This window comes from Pinus tabuliformis, chromosome X (genome assembly GCF_031772625.1).
Source record: "Pinus tabuliformis cultivar Carrire ecotype Pingquan chromosome X, CPIR1, whole genome shotgun sequence".
Lineage (NCBI taxonomy): Eukaryota > Viridiplantae > Streptophyta > Pinopsida > Pinales > Pinaceae > Pinus > Pinus tabuliformis.
In genome coordinates this window covers 603,637,339-603,656,560 of record NC_142308.1, presented here as the reverse complement: position 1 = coordinate 603,656,560, position 19,222 = coordinate 603,637,339, and positions in this window count along the sequence as shown.

Sequence of the window (19,222 nt, the reverse complement as noted above, 5' to 3'; positions counted from 1 at the left end):
AATTCTGGAGCCTAGTAGGCTGCCAGGCTGGTTTGCGCAATTTTTGGAGGGAAGGTTGGTTCCCCTCCAAAATTGCACAATTTTTTGAGGGAATCTTGATAGACTGATTTGTGCAATTCTTGAACTCAGCAGGTTGGCTAGATGATTTGCGCAATTTTTGGAGGGAAGGTTGGTTCCCCTCCAAAAATGTGCAATTTTCTGGGGGACCTACTTGGCCAACACATGGTGTAAATCTGAAAAGATAGCCCATGAGGGAAGTGAAGCAAATTGACATGCACAGGCTGACAAGATACTGAGAAACTGCTGAAGCCTATATGCTTGATGGTGCAAGACATGCTGCTGAGGATGGTTGGTAGGGAGGCTCCAAAACAAATCTAAGGAAAAATTTTGGAGGGTCTTTGTAGCCGCTACAACACTTGGTGACACACTGGTAGAACTCTAGCTCTCTGAATGGACCTTGTTCATGAAAAGCAATTCTAACACCTCCGGATGTATTGTTCAGTTTTTTGTCCGTCTTGGTTTCCACACATGCTTGATTGTAAGATGTAGCATCTGCCAAGCCCTTAGTCAGTTGACACACCTTCCAAGCCAAGTCAACACAGTTGTTTCAATTGGGTATGAGGGGTATATTGGTGCACAAGCCATATGGTCATCAGAGTTTTAGTTTCATCTTTGGTATTTCTCCACTGTGAGCAGGTCTGGACAGTACCCCGACGGAGTCACGCAGGAACACAAGCATCGCTCCGCTGCCAGCGAGCCTGGTCAATACCCCAACGAAGTTACTTACATCACCTCTTTGCGCAGGAAGCCTTTCTCTTCTTTTGCCTTATTCATTTTTTTAAAATTCTCACTTTTTTGATTTTTTTCATTTTTCATAACTGTGCATAACACTTATTCATTTCAGATGCGGAAGAGGGATCCCTACTTATTGAGAGCAGAAGAGGTTGTTCCTTCATAGAAGTAGTTTATATATACCTATGACGTTCTTGTTAAGGTTTTCTTCCTCACCTTACTCTACTTGACTGAGTTGACAAGGATTAACCCAAAAACAACCGACTAGAGTAAGTGACACTAGTTAGCGTGCAAGCGTTGTGTTTTCACCAAGGTTCACTTCCGACAGTACGTATTTTCCATCAACGTATCATGGACTGAAGATAACAAGTTCTTCATACGGAGGCAAGACAACAGATAACCAAGTATTGATAGCTACACAATTCCTCTTGTACTTTACCGAGCTTGTTTCAAGAGTTGTGCACAGTATCATGCGAAACTAACTTACGGAGGTAAACAAGCAAACAAACCAGAAAACAAAGCAAAAAGCAGAAATAAATGTGTAAGCAAAGCGAGTAAATAAACAAACATGAAAAGACACAAGGTAAGAAAGCAAACATGCATGCAAGCAAACAATGTAAAGTTGTTTGATGAGGGGACGACGGACAGTCACTTGTGACAGCGACCGTGTCCATCTGTGATTACACAACTCCATCACCAAAGTATGCTGAGCGAGGTTTGAACTTGAACTTCTTCTTGGGATTGATAGATTTGATAAGGAAATATTCAAATCTGTCCATGAGATATTGAAATTTCATCTGTCTTTTCGGGGCTTCAAACATGAATAGACAGAAGTGCTTCGAAAACTCCATAGGTGATTCGTGTGGTGCCTTCCATTGTTTTAACAATTTTTTATCATGTACTTTAGGATCAAAATGGTGGAAAACAGATTCGATTAGATCGCTGAACTGCCTGAATTAGTGCACAGAGTTATGAAGTAGTGTGCCACACCATTGCAATGGGTGGTTGCGAAGTGTGTGTGCGAGCATTGAACATACCTCTGTTTCATTAAGATCTTCCATTCCATCCATGAGCGCATGGAAGTCATCTAAGTGCTCAAGCCAGGCCACTTCGCCTTCAACATCATACGTGATTCGTGACAAGTGATCCCATGACTCCCTCTCGATGTGAAAGATATGTCTGTTGGACAGACATTTCGGAGGGCGAACTATAACAAAATCCATGATATATGTGCTAAGACTCAAAATAGATGATGAGGACTCAGATTGTCATCTGGCCCTCCTTCCAGCGCCAAAATGTTGACGGTGCTAGACTCCCCAACATGTTAGGGGATCTACCTGGTAAGAAGTCCCAACTCGACCTCAGACCGTTTGGTGTAGGAGTCCCAGCAATGGGTCGTATGGTATCGCCTTGACCGCGGTTGCGTACAGAGGCAAGTAAGATGTCCCTATTGGTAGCAAGGGTGTGACATATGCAGCAAGTCAAGGAAGGTACATAAATGGTTCTAACACACAGAGGGTGAGGTGAGTGCGCCCCTTGGAAACCTTTGAAAGCACAAAGTTAAGAAGGGAACACATGAGCCAAGATGCATTACAAACTCGAAGGAAAGTAAGCTAGCAATCCAAAGTGGTGGTTAAACCAACAACACATTTCAGTAATATTCATACATACTTATACAGAGAAGTCCATACGTGCATGTGTAAGCAAACATGTACATATATCATTAGAGTAAACAAGTTAGATGAAATACAATAAAAACATATGCATGAAATGTGTTGGCTCTGTTATATTAAGAAGTGAAAGTTTCGATCATACAATACAACCATGACCAACCACTAGTTCTGACAATGGAATGTTATAGTCACTGCCGTCTGCTCCTTTAATGAGATATACTAGCTCTGTACAGTGGAGAAGCCGAGGCTCATTATAATACTCTTCAATATTTCTCTAAGATACTCCTATCAAAATATTGGTTGACCAAAAGCCTCTACAATGAGTTACGAGGGACTATTTATAACAAAGGGTGGGGTGACCCTTGACATTCCCTTTGTGACCGTTCATCCACCCTCATGAATATTCAACTACTCTATGATTTTTACATTCAACTATTGACACTTGGACTTCCACTTTACAAAATGTTACATCCAATCTGCACATGTACCCATATGAGACAAAATAGGCTTGAGAAAGCCATGCAAGCTATCACTGACACTCGGACAGTTGTGGTGAGACCAACTCTTTGACATCCTTGCGATGATCAACGGTGGTGAACTGATGCCAAGCTTGGTCATCCATGATGGTGTATATGCGCTCAATGGTGACATCTTGCTGAAAGCGAACTCTTGCCTCTGTTGCATATGGGTACACTGATATGTCTCTTTTGTCCAACTCATCTGATAACATGCACATCATTTTCGTGAGTGCAACTGGACCAGCAACATACTAATGCATAGTGTCTGTGCTGATCTCTGAGTGTGTGCTGGTGACCATGCACATCAACTTGTCAAGATACATGTTTATCTCCAGTCAGACTTGCTTCTTGTCTTCGCCTCGGTGAGTGTGCCAAATGGGTGGGATCACATGCATGAGCATAGTGACATCCATGCTCCTGAGTACCCTTGCATGGGATCAACAACACTGCTCACCCTGTCTACTCCATGCCAACTGCTGGATGGATCTATAACTTGTACGGGCGTAGTTTCATCAGTATGTGCATGTCATGCCCCCTCTTGTACCTGTTCTTGCTGCAACCCTTCTCTCATATGTAAAACCGTTGTTGTTCCCTAAGTTGCTACTTCAACACATGCAACTCCTTCTCTGTTTATCTCTCTCTACCTTCGCGCGATCCTCTTGTCACGTCGTCGCCTCATAGCCTCAGTCTCCAAAGTTGCTTTCATCACAAATGGATCTGCTTGAACTTGAAACTTTGCTCCACCTCTGCACTGTCAACAACCTTCCCCTTGCATTTGTCGCATGCAGGTGTGATACCTTCTACTGTTGCTGATGGTGCTACTCGCCGTGATGCCGTTTCCATTTCATCTTGATATCCTTGTCCATGAACAACATGATGTCTTCATAGATAAGCAAGTTCATAGACACTTGATCGACTGCATCCCCAGTTGTGCTCTAAACGGTGTCTTCGACTCTACTCTCCTGGAAGCCATTGTACTTGTGCTACTGAAAGGCAGACAAACACTTGTGATACGTAGAGACATAAAAATACTCATGACAAGCAATCTGTCAGTCGAAAACCAAAACAAGCTTAAGGACTAACATGCAACATACCTGTGTGATTGTGTGTAAGATTGCGCAATTTTCACCGGGAGTTTGGGAGACTGAATGCCAAAACTGCGCAAGGCATAGTCTGGGCTGTCGAGAGGCTAATTGACTGCTAGAACTGCACAATGCACATTCCAGACTCACCTTCTCAGGACCGAAATTGCGCAATGCGTAATTTTAGTGAGTTGTGACATGCAAACTAGAAAACTTCATTGCATAGTTTCTAGGGCCAATAAGGAAGTGCCTCCAAGAATTGCGCAATGTAACCCTGGAGGTCAGTGTTGGGCTAGACTTGCACAATTTCTGGAGGGAAGGCAAAGCCTTCACTTCCAGAAATGCGCAATGCTAGCCGGGTAAGGCAAGGTCCGGGCTAAGGCAGCCCAAACCCGCCGACGGGCCACTGAAAACATGAGAAGTTTGAATGCATGGTGATACTGAGTGTAAACAAGAGTGAATGATCATGCATGAAAATAATAAGTGCAAGATTCAAAAAACGAGAAAGCATGCATGTGTGTGAAGCGAATCGCTGCAACGATGACTGTTGGTGCAAAAATAGTGTCATGTGTGTGACAACAGTGAGATGCAAATGAAAACTGAAACGATGCTGATTCAAGCTAACATACATGCAAACGACATCAAGTGCTCATTGAAATCAAGCAGACAACTCTTAAACAAGCCGAAACACAAAAGGCGACAGAAACGCAACGAAAGATATGCAAATCATGCTTACCCCAAAACAACTAAGCTGAATGTGCCGAAGACTCCTAGATGCGACGTGGGATGTCAGAGTTGCAAAATTGATGTGAGGAATGAGCTCTACAACATCCAGTTCATAAGTTTTGATAAAATTGAGGTTATGACGCGCATGCCACAAATCTAGGAAAAGCGACACTTGGTAGGAGGTTTTTAAAATGAGCCTTGCATGTAGCCTCCAACTACTAAAAATAGATCCATAAATCTAGGGATGCTTTTGCATGTTGCCTTGGGAAAAGCATTCCATGCATGCAAATTAGTTTTGCTTAGACTTGGAGGGAACCGGTCAACTTGAAGGCACATGCATTGGTTTGTGAGCCCGAGATAAAAATTTGCGCAGTTCCTGGGTTGAGCCAGGCTAGCTGTCCCAGAGGTATTGCACAATTTCTAAGGCCTCCCATAATTGCACAATTTCTGGGTTGAGGAGCAGTGCTGGGTCAGATTGTGCAGTTTTCTGGAGGAAGATAGCCTGACTGCTTTGCCAATTCTAGAGCCCAACAGGCTGATTTGTGCAATTTCTGGAGGGAAGGTCGGTTCCCCTCCAGAATTGCACAATTTTATGAGGGAAGCCTGATAGACTAATTTGCACAATTCTTGAGCTCAGTAGGCTAGCCAACTAATTTGCGCAATTTGGTGTGAAGGCTAGTTCCCCTTCAGAATTACACAATTTTCTGGGGGAGCTGCTTGGCCAACACATGGTCTAAGTCCAGAAATACAACCTGTGAGGGGAGTGAATCAAACTAACATGCACAGGCTGACAAGACAATGAGAAATAACTGAAGCCTATATGCTTGACGGTGCAAGACATGCTGTTGAGGATGGTTGGTAGGGAGGCTCCAAAATGAAGTTAAGGCAAAATATTGGAGGGTCTTTGTAGCCACTACAACAATTCGTTACTTATTTTTCATTTCTTTCCCTTCAAGACTAGGGTCAATTTCTCTGTAGATGAACTAGGGTTGACAAACTTTTTCAGGTGTTTCGACGAACGAATCTCCTCTTTTGTAGACACAATGGTTATCACAGGGCTCTAGCCTTGTTTAGAACTAGAATTAGGAGGAGCCTCAGCTTCTTGACTCACTTTCTTCGATCGGGGGCTAATAATCCTCTGTCGACCCTTGTTATGGTTTTCTTCACTAGGAAAACTTTCAACCAAAATTTCTTCCTAAGACTTCTTACGCCAACTCAACTCATGAACAATTAGCATCTTGATGAGATTGTGATGGCACACACTAGTTTCAGGGTTTTTGGTAGTGGACTGAACACCCCTAGTGACTTTATACAAACTTCTATGCATGAAAAATGGAAAATTAACTTCTCGTCCATGTGAAAAGTGTAAGAGAAACCTAATATTGTAAAAGAAAACAACAACATACCTCCCCTTAAAGGTGTCAAACCTCTGCAATGCAGTGATGAGTCGGCACCATTCCTCCTCTACGCAGCTTCGCAGGACCCCTTTTGACCAGTTAATAGACTTGCATGCCAGCGTAAGAAACTTAGCATAATCATCCCACTCGAGCGGCCCTACCTTAAAATATTTCTCACCAGTTAATGGCAATATGGTTTCCCTACTTAGTGAATTTTCGGTCACTTTGATTTTTGACTCCTGAACCTTGCAACTTTCCCTTCGAAACTCTGCACGAAGGCCATTACTACCCTATCGTTATAACCCTGGAATTTTTGAAGAAAGCCTATCCACCCCTTTTCCTCAAACCGTGCCTTACACATAGCATATTTTGGGCTCTTGCAGAAATGGGTGAATGTTGGTTCGTGGCGGTCGGCCCCCATGCTGAAAGTGGAGCAATGCTAAAGGTTAGATGGAAAATATAGGGATTCACAACTTGGTTATTGACTGAACTTGGTGATGAGACCGTCAACCTTATTTTTTGGGGGTTCACATAGATTTAAATTAATTTTAAACGACGACTATGGAATTTTGAATTATGGTGCGGATTGGTTGTTTGTAATGATGAGTAGGTACTTGACATATGTACCACACGAATAGGAATGAATGGGAAGGGTAGTGGGATAGGATGGTTTAGTATTAAATGAATATGGGGAAGATATGTAAATCATTACAATGAGAGGAGGTAGATTACTATTAAGTTCTATCATTCATATGCTTTGAATTAGTCTAAGTAAATGAAAATTCACTCATACCTTGATTTGAATGCACATTGATATTCGAGAACTCAAGAATAATAATGATGCAGACAAGTTGGTCTTTAGATGAGTTTCCTCTCGATTTTCTGAATCCAAGATTATTGACTTGTCTATATAATTATAAACATCCAGAGTACTTACAATTTATCACCTTCATTGATCTTAATGCTGCTAGGATAAAGCTGGTCCCATATACCTTTCCTGGACTTAATATATAGATTTATAAGAAATCATTCAATACCCAATTCAGTCTAAGAGTAGTACTGAATTAAGTACATAACCTCTAAACTTGCTCATTGAACATGGAAAGAGAGAAAAATTGTGACTGCTCTAAAAAAAGAACATAAAGCTTCCTTGAAATTCCATGTAGGCCAATTGTAGAAATTGTGACTGAAATTTGACTTCTGGTTGCTGTAGAACAATCTTGTGCCATCATTCCATGGATTTTGACCAGGCCTGGGATGATCACTTCCCAAGGAATTTCAATTTTTAGGATTCTGAAATGCATAGAAGAAGACTCCAAAGGGGGATTTATTTTCCGTACTTATTTTGTTGAGCCCGGAAAATAATAATTTTGTACTCAATAGAGCCCTATCTACTACTTCCTCATAAATTTAATATGCTTGAGTTAACCGATGCTCAAGGTATTCATTTTTAGATAGTCTAAAAAACCCAAAGTAGACTCCAAGGAGTTTCTTTTCCACACTTATTCTGCTGAACCCAGAAAAGAATAATTCTGTACTCAGCAGATCCCTAAGTACTACTGCCCTATTAATATTAATGAGCTTGAGTTAGTTAATGCTCAGAACATTCAATTTTAGGGAGTCTGAAACATTCACAGTAACTCTAGATCATCCTTTTCGATAAATAATTTATCAAGTCTAGATAAAGGAATAAACTTACCCTTGACAGATTTCCTCTTTATTCTATGTGAGTTGTGGAGGAAAACAAAAGGTCAGCCCTCTATTATTTATACTATGTACACACACACACACACACGAACACACACATATGAAGAAATCAATTTGAAGAACTAGCAGGGGTTGGGTCCCCCTTTTGAGCCAACTCCATTCCTAGATCTTGCATCACTACAAAAATTCTTGGCGAGAGAGCGGACGGTGGTATATTTTCAATCTGTGGCCATTTACCACAAATGAGGTTTGATCATCATCGATGGCCTTAATCTTGATTGAGCCATTATCAAAAACTTCCTCCACTTCATAGGGTCCCAATCATCTGGATGAAAATTTCCCTTTGAAATGTTTAAATTTTATATCATAGCAGCGCTCAATGTCCAGGTTGAAAGACCTTTTTCTTGATGTACTTATCATGCCACCGGGATCTCTGATCCTGTACTAATATAGTTTGTTGAAAGGCGTATTGTTTGATTTCGTCAAGTTCATTCAACTGAAGTATTCTTTGTTTCTGGGCCCCATTTAAATCCATTCCTAGTTGAGTAGTAGTCCGAAATGTTTTTACATGAAAGTCAATGGGGAGTAACACCTACTTCCCACACACCAACTCATAAGGTGTATACCCTGTCATATTCCTCCATGTTATCCGATAAGCCCATAATGCTTTCAGAAATTTATCAACCCAGTCGCCATGGTGTAGCTGAATTGTCTTAGTGAGGATGGACTCCAAGACTTTGTTATTAGATTCAACCTATCCATTTTCCTAAGGATAGTATGGAGTAGATTTCCGGTGCTTAATTTGGTACTGTTCAGTAATGGCCTTCACTAGTTTGGAAATGAATTGTGTCCCCTGATCGGTGACAATCTCTCTAGGCACCCTAAACCGAGTGAATATGTCTTCGAACAAGAAATCTAAAACAGACTTCTCAGTGGCAGAATATAAAGCCTTATCTTCCACCCACTTCGTCACGTAATCAATACAAACTAATATGTATCTCTTCTTCTTGGACATGGGAGAAATGGGCCCTACAAATCTAATGCCCACTTTTCAAAAGGTTCTATTGATATCTAAGTTTGAAGAGGCATTTCATCAGTTGGAACATGCCTCCCCATTCTTTGGTAGGCATCACAACTAGAAATGAAATTTTTGGCATCTTTAAAGAGAGTGGGCCAGTAATAACCTGCATGTAGGACCTTATAAGCTGTTATTTTGTCTGCAAATGGCCACCGTAGGGTTCACTATGGCAACCTCATAAGTCATCGTACATTTCATCTTCCCACACACATATTCTCATGATCAAATCAGGCCGTGTGCGGTACAAATATCCCTCTTTCCAAGAGTAGTTGGCACTTCACTAGACAATGTTATGTTTCTCCCTGGTGGAGATATTTTGTGGCAACCTGCCTAATACCAGGTAGTTAGCCACACCAACAAACAAAGGAGTATGTGTTGAAACAACAAATAAATTCTCATCCGGAACTGGTACTGGAGCTATGTCTTAGGCAATATTCATTCAGGACAGGAAATCTGTAGCTAAATTATCTCATCCAAGCCTGTCAATCACGGTGATATTAAATTCCTAAAGTAAGAGAAGCAATCTAGTAATTCTTCCATTAGTAATTGGCTTATTCCTAAGGAACCTAATGACAGAGTGATCAGTATAGAAAAAAGTATTGTAACCAGTAATATAATGCCCAAATTTGTTGATATCATGGATTACTTCTAGTAATTCTTTTTCACTAACTGTGTAATTTAATTCTGAAGGCGAGAGATTTTTGCTAACAAAATAAATAACATAAGGAATGTGATTCTCCTTTTATCCTAACACAAGTCTAAGGGTTGTATCTGATGCATTAATACAAATGTGAAAAGGGAGAGACCAGTTAGGTCCTCTCGACACTAGAGCGGTAAACAATTTGTCCTTCAGTGCCTGAAAAGCATTTTGACAGTTAGTATCCCGTAGAAAATCAACATTTTTAGTAAGCAATTTAAACATAGGTGCTGTAATTTTAGCAAATTTTTCAATAAATATCCTGTAGTACCTTGCATGTCCCAAAAATATTATTACCTCCTTTTGCGATGTTGGGACTGAAATATGTGTTATTACCTCAATTTTTGCAAGGTCAACTTTTATCCCTTCTTGTGACACATGATGAACCAAAAAAATCCCCTAGTTTGCATCATTTTACATTTGATATTACTGAGGGCCAAATGAACTTCTTGGCAATGAATCAACACTTTTTCCAAGATCCGCAAAGCCTGCTGAAATTCATCACCATACATTTTGAAGTCGTCCATATAGACTTCCACATAGTCATGTATATTAACAACAAAGATAGCTAAGACAACTTTCTGAAAGGTAGCTGGAGCATTGCACGGGCCGAAAGGAAGAACTCTATAAGAATAGGTACCCCATGGGTAGGTGAAAGTAGTCTTCTCTTGGTCTTCTGGGGATATTTGAATCTTATTTTAGTCGTTGTACCCTTCCAATAAGGAGAAGTACTTTTTCCCTGATAGTGTATCAAGCACTTGATCAATAAAAGTCAAAGGAAAGTAATCCCTCAAGATAACTTTGTTCAGCTCTCTGTAGTCAACACAATTTCACCATTTCCCATTTTTCTTGGGAACTATGACCAAGGGATATATCCATTTACTATTAGAGATGGGGTTTATAAAATTCACACTTGAAAGTTTTTGCAATTCATCTTTGACAATTTCTTTGAGAGATGGATTCATTTGTCTTTGTGGTTGCTTAACAGGCCTAATTTATTCATTTGTATAAATGTGGTGTGTACAAGTATCAGGATGGATCCCTTTCATATCTAAATAATCCCAAACAAATCCTCCAGAATGTTTTTGAATCATGTTTATTACTTGTTGTCTATGTTCTGTACTTAATTCTCTACCAATGTACAATGTTTTTCTAGTGCCTATTTCAATGTGTTGAGCACTTGCTTCACTGTTTTCTTCCAAGGCTGCCATAGTAAATGATGCAAACACAACAGGGTGAAAATTTTCCTGAAATTCACTGTTGAAAACATGATGATAACCACTAAAAGAAATAAGATAATCTATGCAATTGATATCAGATAAGAATTGTCACAAAACATGTTTTTCAGAATGTTCTTGAAGCCCTCTTGATTTTTGTAAAGTCAGTAAGGGAAACATACAATCTTCTTCCCCATAGGGATTTTCCAACTAAAGAGGTACTTCAACAGCGAATTGTGCAGGTGGAAAAACAATTAATGTTTGAATTTTTGACCCATTAAAAACAATCATTTCCCCATTTTTGCACCCAATAATAGCATCAACAGTGGCCATCCATGGCCGCCCTAAAACTATTGGATGTTTGGGTTTAGTAGTTTTTGGAGAAATTACTATGGAACAAATTGGGTATTCCCAGGAATCTATTGTTTCCACTATGTCTTCTAGGACCCCCAAAGGTTTAACAATGGACTTATCTTCCAACTCCAACACAATGGGTGTAGGCCTTACTTCTTTTAATTGCAATATGTCATAGTGTCAAAGGTCATTGCATTGATGGTTTCCCCCAAGTCTACTAGAGTATTGGGCAGAAAAATTCCATTGATTTATATGGTTAATATAGGTTCCCTGGATCATCATATTTTGGTTTTAATCCATATATATTTTCTGACATTTGACTAATTACTTTAATATTCTGATTGTTTTTTTCTTTCTTCGTGGCTTTTTGATGCAGAGATCCCTAATAATCTTGGTATAAATAGGAATTTTTATGCAGACATTCCTCAATTCAGATTACAAGTCATATTCTATGGGAGTTTCGGTTTTTTTTTACGAGCAACCTCTATAGATAAGGAGGCTCCTTGGGTTCTAAGAGCTCTTGTGGTTCTTTTATTTCTATGTTTTTTAAAATTTTTTGTTTGTTTAATGGTTTTATCCTCAAGTTCTATATGAGGATCCTCCTCTTGAATGACTATCGCTGATTTATTTTTATTAACTGTTTTCCCATACCTTAATTGAATTTCGTTTAAAGGAAAAGCAATGATAACGTAAGTGGGAAAAGGTTGCAGCTTAATATTCTGTACAAGTTGAGGAGGTCTATTATTGGGATTAGAAATCGGTTGTGCAGACAACTGTGTTGGGTGAGGAGGGTGAAAGATTGATACATTTGCTATGAAGATGAATTAGTGCTTTGAGGTAAGGGCAAGGGTTGTTATACTGGAGGTGGTAGAGGTAATGAATGCTGATGAAAGTAAGATGGATTATATCCTTATTGAAATTGAGGGACGTTCGATGCATAAGGCATGCAGGGTGGACATTGATACTGAGGATATGGAGGTGCTTGGTTTTGAGGCTGAAAAGTGTTCCCATATAAATTCCCTCTCCATCCTTGGTTCCAAGGTGAATTTTGAGGTGGTTGTGTAGGCCACAGAGGATAAAGTGGCTGAGGATTCCATTGATGATTTTGATAAAAACCTTGCATATTGGGATCTTGATAAGTATTATTGTTTGGCCCCCTCCAAGATGGTTTCCTTGCTGATTGAGAAAACTTAGTAGTCTTGTCCCTCCCTTTGTAAATAACTTGTAATCTAGGAAAGGAGGGGCACAAGTCAGTGGGGTGCTCATATGTACAGATCTCGCAAACCTCTACCACATTAATGGGGCATTCTCTTTCAGCATGATTACATCTGCATTTAGGATAGAAAACCACCAAGGTAGCCTTTTCTTATTCTTGTTACCTTTTAACTTTCAGAGTATCTATCTGATCACTAATAGTTTTCAGGATGTATGTTTTAAAGTTTTCCAAGAGGTTCCCCAGCTCAACTCTAGTGACACCACCCTGTACTGGTTTTGAATTCCTCGACACATAATCCCTTGAGTTGTCTCGAATCAATTTTCCTACCTTAGCTTGACTTCTAAAATAAATTCTACATAGTTAAGCTATTTCAACAAAGGGATTCTTATAGATATCACCGTAACTTAAGATATTTAGTGTTTCAATGCATTCTTCCCTTAACCCTTTCAAAAAGGCAGTCCTAAAGGTTCTCTCATCTAGACTACCCACTCGTGATTTCTGATAGTTATAAAGGAATGTTTCAAGGTACTCCTCCAAACTCTCATCCTCCATCTGTTGGATCCTGAAAATTTCATTAACATCTCTACTCTTACAGTAATCTTGATATTTCTTAAGAAAAAAAAACTTTATATTGTCCCATGAGTAAATGGTGTGTTCTCCCAAGATCATGAACCATCTTAGTGATGAATCTTTCAAAGTGGTAGGGAATAACTTAAGTCTATGTGCATCATCATAATAATTATAACTTCTGCAAAGAATATCAAATTCAAACAACAAAGAGTTAGGGTCTTCAGAGGATGTACCATGGAAAAGTGGAAGAGATGCCAAAGGTATATTCTTCATAGTAATATTTATGGTGATGTCCAGTATTGGAAATTTGAAGGTAGTCTCTGAATCCTCTTCATTTTCCTCAGGTCCCCCTCTTGGCCCATCTCTCTAGTCATTATTCCCATTAAGTAAAGTGTGGATTCTATCATTATCCCCAGCATTGGCCCCACCATTATTTTTGTCGTTGTTTCGGTCACCATTTCTATTCTCCTCACCACCTCCTCTGTTAGCCATCTTTGTTACAGGTTCAAAAGTAAGCCCAAGCACAATATTCCAGCTAGAAGAAGATTCAACTGGATTGGTCCTAATATATCTAGGTCCCAAATCCCTTCGAGGTCCTCTTACTGTTGATTCTACTTGTGAAACTACCACCAATTTTGTGCTCACAACAGCTCCTAAGATAATTTGTTCTTGTTGTGGTGTACTTTGAGGTTGTGCTGCCTCCCCTTGATGTGATACTTCTTTTACTGAGGCCACCTTTGTGGTAGAGCTTTCTCCCTCCTCTCCGATACCCGCATAATGATTAGCAGGATTAGTTGGGGGTGTTTTCATGGGACCAAATAATTTTGAAAACGATTTTGTACTCTGAATAAATCTACCCTTACTATCTCTAGACCTACCTTTACTTTTGTGCATAAGAAAAAGAAAACACTACAAAGATTTATTGAGGACAACTAGACTTTGGAGCAACCCCACCATAGTAGACGCGTGGCTCTCCACTCATGTCTTGCGGTACACTCTCTGCCCTCTAATTTCCTTGCAGAATCCTTATCACACATAAATCCTTAAAGAATTATTACCTAGACCATTTGAAACTCCCACAAAAAATGCCAAAAACATTAGGGCTTTTATATGTCTTTGAATTTCGTAAATTAAATTGTCAACTGAAGTTTGTAAAATTCAAGTTGCAATGCATTCCGGCTTAGATCTAAACTTACCCTATACAAATCTAGTATGAAATTAAGTACAAAATGCTCAAACTATGTTCTTAACAATCACACCAAGGATTTCTAAAGTGAAGAAACCTATTTAGCTACAATCTAAATCACTGGTAATGAAATCTATTTCATGTCTAAAACTCGAATTACTATTTTGTTCTAACTTCAAAAACTCATTCAGAAGTAAGATTGAAAATTACCTCTAACTATACTCTCATTAATTCTATTCAGAATCATTACACAAAGCTAATCCCGAGGGTACTGTGAACCAAAAGTAAAATCAATAATAACTCAAACCATTCCCTATGTACCACTTAATTCAAAAGAAACTAAGTATCTAAAACACATAACTTATGATTTTCTAACTTAGAGCCAATATGAGTAATTAAACAACACACACACAAATTCAATTTATCTAATGATGAACATGAATAAATTTAATCAAAGCTTACTTACAAAATCAAGTAAATAATGAGCTATCCATTCAAATTATTATTACACTACAACTCAAGAAATCATCACACAGGAAATAGAATAACTACACTGTAAATGATATGCAACTCTCTAAGTTTTAACACACAATCTATACTAAGAATGACACTTTGTTTCTAATCAATTATGGGTATTCAAAATGAGAATAAGCTATAGGAGTCTTGTGCCAATGATATATAGATTCACATGCAATGAAACACTTCCATTCAAGATAAGAGATTAAAAAACATAAGAATTCATTTCTTCATAAATTCATCTTAAATCGAAACCTTCTTTTCCAGCATTCACGAAATTGGAAGAGTAATCACAGAGGTTAATGTATATAGAGTATGCTTATAACAATGCTCCATAGGCTTGCAAAGACTCAATAAAATTATGCTCGTTATCTTCAACTTATATATATGAAAACATTAAAGGAAACCTAAGTACAAATTTAAGTGCATAAATTCTGGAAATAATTAACGAAAGCGAATGAAAACTTAAGTGTAGTTCTACCTAATAAATTCAAAACACACTTCTTGCGCAATGAAATTGTTACAAGACTTGATCAAGGTTTATGGTGGGCCCTTGCCACAACCTGGAACAAGCCTAACCTAATTCAATATCCATAGATCAAAGAAACATAAATGTTAGGATATGAATAGAAGCCGAGATATTTATATTAAAAACTTCTGTTACACAGTAATTTGTCACCATCCCTGTTACTCCTCTTGTCGTACCTTGGAGGACTCATCCCGGGAGTTATAAGAAGTGACAAAGTCTAAAAACACTTACATTATGTTCCCCTGAGTATGTACTCCATGTTCCCTGAAGACACCTTCTGCAGATTATCCCTGAAAAGTGATCTTTTTCCATTGGCGCAAGTCCACAGTATCTTACCCGCGCCAATCATGGAAATCCTCAAAAGAGAGCGCGACCATTGGCGCTTTGTCTTAGAGCAACAGTCGCGCCAACCAAGTTTAGTCATGTTTTTTGCCTTAACGCACGTCCGACTGTTGTTTCCTTCATTACATGGAGCTTTTCTGAGGATAAAAAATCAGCTTTATGTCGAGCTCTATCATATCTCCATCTTTAATGGCTTTTGGGGATAATGTTAATCCACAAAAGGTGTCACGGTTCATCGTATCCTTCTCCTTTCTTCATCTATATAAGCTTGTCATTATGCATTGGACAAGCTAGTGATAGTAGTGATAATCGTTAGTCATGGAGTGTTAGGTGTTGAGTTCTTGAGTTCTTGGAGGAATGCTAGTGAGTGCTAGGGAGGTTATGCTGCCGGAGAGGAGATGCATTGCAAGACACATATAGTTACTCGCCCAACCAGGAGGAGGGTCAACGTCAAAACAATGGTTGTAACTTTTCCTTTCTGACTGAAATATAGTTGTGCCTTGGTAGTTTTTATGTTGGTATCTGTCTCTTCCTTTGCATGTGCAGGTGTTCGTTTATGATCTGTTGAAGCGAGGGAGCGGGGATATCAACTCTGCTTCAATCATAGCGTTGGACTCCAGGTTGGTCTTCTTGATTCACCTTTGATGCATAACTAGGAACTTGCGTAGCAGCGTGGTTTGATTGTGGCTAGTTCTGTTATAGGCTAGTGGGATCGCCTCTGTCCGCAGAGGGGATTTACCTGACCAACAATTTGGCGACTCCACTGGGGAGAAGCTAGTTGATTTTTGTCTTGCATGTTAATTTTCTTTTGCTTGCTTGAGTGAATGAGCTTCCTGAGTCAGTTTTGAGTTTATTCTTTACTGTTTGACCCATCTGAGCACTGTCAACTTGACCTGAGGTCGTATTATTTATTTTTCTAGTTGGCAAGCTTATTTGGCGCGGTTATTTCTCTGACAGTCGCGCCAGTTGGTGCATGTTGCTCAAAGGCAACTCGCGCCAATCCTGTGGTAGCGCAAGTTGCAGGCTGACAGTCACGCCAGCTCTGTAAATTTTGCCTGTGTGTGTGTGGAAAGCTCTTTCAGTCTCTTTGTATATCTCTTACAGCCCCTGGAACTGTGTCGAACCTCTGCTTGACTGGTCTTAGCCTTTATCCCTCAGCTGTTTGCTCATCTCTATTGATTTTCGTCTCAGCCCTAGGACATCTAGTGACTTTGCATGTCTAGCCTTCTGTGGGAAGTTTCGGTCTCTTGATTATCCAGTCAGCTTGTTGGTTGTGTTCTGCACCTATCCAGTGATTTGTTAAAGCTTGATCTTCTATACTCTGAGTGCTTCACTTCTAGCCTCTTTGGATTTCACTCGATTTCATTCGAACTTAGATTACACGGTTCAGTGGAAGTCTTTTGTGTTGTTCCTTGCTTGCATCGTTCGTTTTGGTGTTTCAGAAGTGGTTCTATTTCATTGAGTGAACTTGGATTGTGCATATCTCTTAAAATTTGTTTACATGCATCATGCCATCTTAAAGGAGAGAAAAAGAAAAAATCTTTTGCATCATAGTAGTTAGCATTTATTGTTATTTGTTGCTATTAAAAAGAAAAAGAAAAAATTTCATTTCTTGTTATTAGCTGCATTAGGGTCTTTGTTGTTTGTTGAGTGATCACTTCGTTTGTGTAAAAATCTCAACCCTCCTGTAGATAGAATTCATCGAATCAAATGATTTAATTTTGGCATATAGTTTGCATTTAAGAAGTTTTTGAGATATCACATACGGTAGGACCAAAAACTGAAACATAATCGAAGATAAACTTTAAAATGAACTCAACGAACATAACAACGCATTGGAACATAACGCAAATACTCTAGAGGTCTAGGTTAGAGACGTGTTCCGGCGTCTTTAAACCTAGTAGTTTATCGTCGAGTGGTTGGGTGATTCCTCCACGGTGAAACGATAGGTGCCAATACGGACTGTGCTCCCACGTACCGTCGAGTATATATCGGGAGACCCCTATAGGAATAAAGCCTTTATCCACAGGAAGTCGTGTCAGCCGCCCTACGATTCGCAATGCAGTGAACACAACGTTCACGAAGATTGACCACTCGTACCCTAAAAAGTATTCTGTGGTTTTGCGAAAAGTTTGGCACACCTTCTACCTAGAATTCCAGAGCAGTCACTTTTGATCCTTTTCGGACTCCTTAAACGAAAAGGTGCGTGTGAGCGTCTTGTCACTTCGTGCTCATTAAATATTCGAAGGAGACTAGAGTCATCTTTTATCCTTTTCTCGACTCTTTAAAAATGAAAAGGTTAAGTTCAGTGTCTTAAAATTTATTGGCCACGATAACATCTACCCAATTAGATTTTGTTTGCGTTAGCTTGAGTAGGATTATTTCTCGTTCAATGGCAGCCTTCCCGGCGCCCATCGGCCAAGGTGTTCCTCCTGATGGGAACCCTCGTCCATTTCCTTCTGTTGGAAATGTCGGTTTCAGTATATCGCAACATTGTCTTTGCCTGGGTTGACCATTGGTTTACCCGTGTGGTTGTTTTCAAACTCGATGGTCTCAAGTGTGGTGACTCCTGTTCCGCCACCACCTCCTCCACCCGAACAACACCATGTTGATTCTAAGGTGGACCCCTTTCCTTCTTCACCAATTGATGCGTCCTCATCTTCTATTTCGCCTGGTGAAACCGTGGATTTCACTAACCAGGTGGCTAAGAAAAAGAAGAAGAAGACCAACAAGAAGAAGTCTCCTAAGGGAAAGGTCGCATCTACCACGAAAATATCTGAAGTGGAACCACCTTCTGCTCCTCCGTGGAAGGTTAAGTCTCCTTGTCGATTATACAAGGGGGACCACTTTCTTTCTGATTGTCCTGGTATTCCCAGGATCCTCGATATATGGTCCCGTGACCCGACTCGCTCCTTGTCGTCGCCAATTGATGATACCTTGTCAGTTGGTAAGAGAAAAGGGAAGGTTCGTTTCCCTTGTCGACTTTGTGAAGGTAATCATCTCCTTCGCCTTTGTCCACTTATGGATGAAGCCTCTCGTCTTTTGGCAAGTCTGTCAGCTCCCTTACCCAAACTACCCGCTGGATATCAACGTCTTTTTGCAGCAGCAGATCATCTCTCCACTCACCAAGTGATTAAACATGATTCCTCTTTGGTCCAGACCTCTCTTCCTGAACCTACCTGTGCTCCGCCTGTTCCAGACCAGTCCCTGGTCGGAACGAGTGTTGATTTATATTCATCATCTACACACCACTCTACCATCAAAGATGAACCATCTGAGTCCAAACCAAACGAAAGTCCACAGTTCCAGATTACAGTTGACCCGGTCTTTCAAAAGGTCCAGATTACAAGTGACCCGGTTTTGCCTACAGAGGTTCCATCTTTAGATGATCTTACACCTGAATCCAAACCAGACCAAATTCAAGAGGTCCAGATTACAAGTGACCCGGTTTTGCTTTCAGAAATTCCAGCCTTAAACGATCTTACATCTGAATCCAAACCAGACAAAAGTCAAACGGTCTGGATTACAAGTGACCCGGTTTTGCCTTCAGAAGTTACCTCCTCAGATGATGTTATCACTGCAAAGAATGAAGATCCCACTGCCCAAATTCTATTTATTAACG